This window comes from Chrysochloris asiatica, unplaced genomic scaffold (assembly GCF_000296735.1).
Source record: "Chrysochloris asiatica unplaced genomic scaffold, ChrAsi1.0 scaffold00145, whole genome shotgun sequence".
Lineage (NCBI taxonomy): Eukaryota > Metazoa > Chordata > Mammalia > Afrosoricida > Chrysochloridae > Chrysochloris > Chrysochloris asiatica.
Window position 1 is genome coordinate 8,055,164 of NW_006408663.1, and position 5,413 is coordinate 8,060,576.

The window sequence follows — 5,413 nt, forward strand, 5'->3', positions numbered from 1 at the left end:
AATAAGGAATACATTCACTAGGAATAGACTTATGAAGGCTTGCATGACACTGTAAGGTCACTCTGGACTGCGAACAACAAGGTAGTCAATTCTAATCTACCTGCTCCTCCTTGGAAACTTTATAGAGGATGAATTGGAATCCACTCAAGGACACTTAACAACAATAACTTATAAAAGCAAATAGGAGACCAATGAGGAGAGTTTCCCATTAGTTCTTACTGGTGTACACTTTATAAATATATTAACTAGGAAATCCTATGGGAATGCAACTTGTCTCTTGAGCAAAAGAAAAAAAAAGAGAGAGGGAATAAATTTTTGTGAAAAAGTTATTAAATTGCTGTATTAGGCACAGTTATTGAAGAGTGTCAAACCTCAATTGCCTGCTTGAGTAGACTGGTAACTTTCGTGCATGTGTCTACCTTGTTATCTCTACTGTGCTCATTCATCATCTGTGTGCAAACCATGGAGAGAGGAGCTGAAGCACAAACTTCCTTCTGGATCTTAGAATCTAAAAGCTGGGGCCCATGGTCAACTATACTCAGCGACATCAGGAGCCTGAGAAAAGTATTTTTGGAAGGCCAAGGAACTCAATTTTAAAACTTCTTTATTTCAGAAGAAAATAGGAAATTCTAAATAAGCTTGCCTTTGAAAGAGGAAGCTTTCCTTGGCTATTTGGACTTGTTACTGTGTATTTTTGTATCTTTCCTGGTGCTTTGGTTACAATATCAGAGTAGTGTTTTCCACTATGTACTTAAAATTAGTTGACCCTCTATGTTTTTCTCTGAGAACAGCAGAGAAGGAATAAAATTGGGTAGACATTGTCATAAATCATTAGACCTTGGGAGAAAAACAACTTCAAAGACAGATTAGGAATTGGCTTCTTTAAAGAAAAGATGATATCATATTGAGCCCTTAAATTTTATTACAAAGAAAGGAAATAAAAAAAAATAAACTAATTTAAAAAATAGGGTGATGACCCCAATAAATGTGTGGCTCCCTGACATTTCCTGAAAAAAAAAGTCAAGGCTTTCAAGATCTTTCTGTCATTAATTTTATGTCCAGTCAGATCCTTATAAACCATTACTGAAGAAAAATAGTTATTATCTCTTAAAAATTATAGCGCTTTACTAGAGAATTTGGAATCTGCTCTCTTTAAAAACTGAAAGCTGTGTGTTTTGGAGTTAAATAAAAACAGTCTGCCTCAGAGTCCACATGCACTTTATTGCTTCCTTTATTGCTGTTGAGTACTTGAATGACCCCTGTTGAGAAAGTGTCTGAAGAAAAACATTATGAAAGCAGAGCATGAATAGCTGACCTCTAAGAAATTTTAGAGGGGATACCTGCATTTGGAAAGGTACCATGCAAGATAGCCTTAAAACTATTTTTAAATGATACATTTAATTATTGTACCACATTCTGTAATATGCTGTTAAATATAGGTTACACTAATATAACATTCCATATAAAATATTAATGAATATTTCCAAGCTTTAAGTTAAAGAGAAAACATTGCTTGTATTAAAGTAAATCAGCACTTGCTTACATAAAGCTGTATAACATTTAAAAGCCTTTGAAATGCTTATTTTCCTGTACTCTAGAGGAATAGCTTCTTTTCTTTCCTATGCACTGCAGAGTCTCTCTTTACCCCTCATCTTTCTCCTAATCACTTTGTTCTTCTCAGTAAATTCCACTTTCTCACCCTACATTCATCAGGTTTAAACTAATGTGGTTCTCATTTCTTATCTTGCTGGAGGGCAAATAAATTGAAATTTGAATCTGATATACTAGGATATGATAGGAAGAAAAGGAAAAGATAGGAAAATGAAAAGTAAAAGAAAGGATACATCAGTATTTCTAGGTTCCACTCTACTAGTTACCAAGTCAGTACTCCGAAGTAGAATGAATACGTAAAACATTTGTCTTGTATTTCTCCTTTTCCTCTAACTATTTATGTTATATCCACTTCATTCATATGGAAGTTAATCTGCAGTTGTCTTGATAACCTTAAGCAACAACAAACATTAAGACAACAGAATAGTTAAGAGAGAAAATCACTTCCAACCACTGCTATTTGATTTCCCTGGATTCACATTCCGTTCCTGAACATTCCTCTTAGTATTTGTTTCTCTTTCAAACACTTCACTGGCCAAATAGATTTTTTTTTTTTTTTTAATTCACCAGGAAACTTATTCCATACTATATATTTTTGAGTAAATTTACTTTTTATTCTAAAATCAGTGTTGTTTCAAGTTCCCTCAAGTCAGTTCTGACCCATAGAAACGCTGTATAGGGATTCTAAAGACAAACTGGTGGATTTGAAATGCTGCCATTATGGTTCTCAGTCCATCACTAATTATGGATAACCTATTCCAGCACACTGGTTGGCAAGCTGAAAAGAGATTACACCTAAATAGATATTATATATAATATTTTATCATTTTATCTGCTTTTTTGGCATGACTATATCTTATTTATGTGGTATAACATAAAATATTATCTTGTATTCTCTGATCCTGATATCCTGGAAGAGAAGCAGAGTACAAATTTGAAGATAAAGAAAAGATTACTTGCTTGTTTCTGTGACACCAAAGTGGCTCATATACTACTGATAACAATCATCATGATTAAAAAGTTACTTATGTTTACATACTTTCTTATCTCTTGTTTTTTGGGGAAAAAAATAGACTATTATTAGGGAAAGAGTTTCAGAATAAATCAGAGAAGAATATAGATGAGCTTTTTTTTTACATTCTCTAAAAAAAAACAAAAAAAAAACAAAACTTTTATTGTGAATTGAGTGATAGTTTACATGGGAGGATGTCAATTTTGCACTCATTGTATCGTATTTTATTTCATTGCAATGATTACAACCCCCTCCATGCATCATCATTTAGCAGTAGTTGCTTCTATTCCCTTTGGGTTGTTATGCTTCTTTTTTTAACTGTACACCGAAACTTTCAGGAATATATAATCATTTAAACAATCAAAGGTCACATTCTACAAGCCTGCCTCCTGGCTGCCAGCACACAGTCTTTCTCTTTCCATGAGTCTAGAGTCCTCAGCTGCTCTATCTTTCCATGCCATCATCTCTGCCTTCATCTCTGGTGTCACTGCTTCTCTGGTTATGGTCCCACATTCCGCTCATTCTGTTCTCCCTTGATTGTCCTAAGGTCTTCTGTTCCAGGAATATAAGTTTAACTACTCTCAACATTATGTTACAAAACATCTAGCTTTACAGTACGACAATTGCAATTAGTCATAAAAACAATTACTCACTACTGAATCAAAAGAATCCTATTCCCATCACCTTTCACCAGACCTGTCTAGACAAGATGAAAACTATGCAATGGGGATTCTACCTTCCCCTGCACACTCTGAACTATACTTCTTGAAAACTTGTAAAGCTGCCACTTCATGCCTTATAGCTCCCACATCCATTTTAGGTAGCCAGTGTCTAAGTTGCCAATCCCTCTCAACTCGATATGTCTAGGGGATAGGCTTGATCCTTTTATGTGAAGAATCCTTCCTTCTCAATTGGTATTTTGAACTACTACTTTAAATATAGCTCACGTTCATCAAATTGTAGCTATTTACATTTTTTTCTTTATAACATTTATTTATCTACCTCTAATCGAGTCATTAAGTCACTGAAGCTATGTCAGATGGGTACTGTCTGCAAGTTTGAGTGTTTCTGTGCATCTCCCCACTTCATATCAGGTGAATGCTTCACTCTAAGATCCGTAGCTCAGGAGTTACCAAGGGTTCCCAAACTTTGGACCAACCTGCTCTTCCGATTTTCTCTCTTCTTGAAGTCAACAGGAGCCTATGCAATGTGGTTGAACCCAGTCCATATCTTCATTACTGACATTCTCCCACTTCTACTCCAATGCAGACCAACATGATCACCAGTGAGTTTACATGCCTTTTCATGTATTCCCTTTAAGGTTCATTCTTGGAGGGTGTTTTCTCCTGAAGGGACTTAAATGCTTGCCTTTATGGCTCCATGATGAACAGCTTGCTTGTTCTTGTAATGGCAAAACAGACTTCCATTTTTTGTTTTTTATATTGTTTTCTCCCTGTCTTTCTTTCAGGAAGTACTTTATGTGCCTCTAGCCACTCCAGATGGGTCTGCATGTCATTTCAAGTGGGAATGTGCCACCTTAGGAAATTCTGGATGGGGCTCAGTATTCCACCTAAGGTTCAATACACTCCAAGGGCTCCACAAGCATCCTGTTTCACTGGGCAAGTTCTGGAACCTTTTTTAGGTATTTCAATCAGTTATAGGCTGAAGACGGCGTTACAAACTTCATGTGATCTTGTTTCCTGATATTCCTTTCTAACCCATCCAAGTGTCTATTTTACAATAGTAGTCAAGGGAAACAAATATTCCTAAAACAATCAAGCTTCTTAGTATTATTTCCCTTCTTTTACCCATTCAGACTATGCTTGAATCCCCGTATCATACAGCCTTGTTGTTCCAAGGTGGAGCATATATCACAATCTACCTCTGTTTCATTTAACCCATGCAAATCTGCTTCAGTGTTCTCCTGTGTACCTCGTTCTTTCATTCACACCCTCGTGTGTATTGCCCTCCCCTACACCCAAACAGGATGCATCTATCTCCTAACCTGTGCTCTACCACCCGTTCTCTAGAACCCATGGTAACCAACAAAGAAGTGCTTTTCATTGTTGTTGTTGTTTTCTTTTAATATGGGTTTCTTTCCTTAAGATTTTACAATAATAGTCTTATGCAATATTAGTCCTTTTGTGACTGACTAATTTCACTCAGTAGAATATCCTCAAAGTTCATCCATGTTGTGCAGTAGTTTGCAGCTTTCTTATTATTCTTCAAGATAGAATAATATTCCATTTTATATATGTGCCAAAATTTGTTTATCTGTTTTTCCATTGTTGGGCATTTAGATGATCTCCATCTTTTTGTTATTGTGAATAGTGCCAAAATAAGCATTGGTGTGTATATATCTACTCGTGTTCTGCCTCTTATTTCTTTTGGAAATAAACCAAGTAGATGAATGGTGGAATCATAAGGTTTTTCTATTTTCAGCATTCTGAGGAATCACCATATTGTTATTTTCCAGAGTGACTGAATCATTTTACATTCCCACCATCAACATAAGAAGGTCCAAGTCTCTCCACATCCTTGCCAGCATTTATTGTTCTCTGCTTTTTTGAACTTTGTAGTTATTGCTGGTATGAGATTGCATCTCTTTGTTGTTTTGAAGGAGTCCTGATGTGGAGCTGTGGGTTAAAGTGCTAGACAGCAAAGTCAGATTGAACTGCAAGGTTGGTGGTTCAAGCTCACCATCGACTCCCCAGAAACCCTATGTAGGGTCACTATATGTCTGAACCAACTCGATGGCACAAACAACAACAATGGTTATGTGGAGTCCTG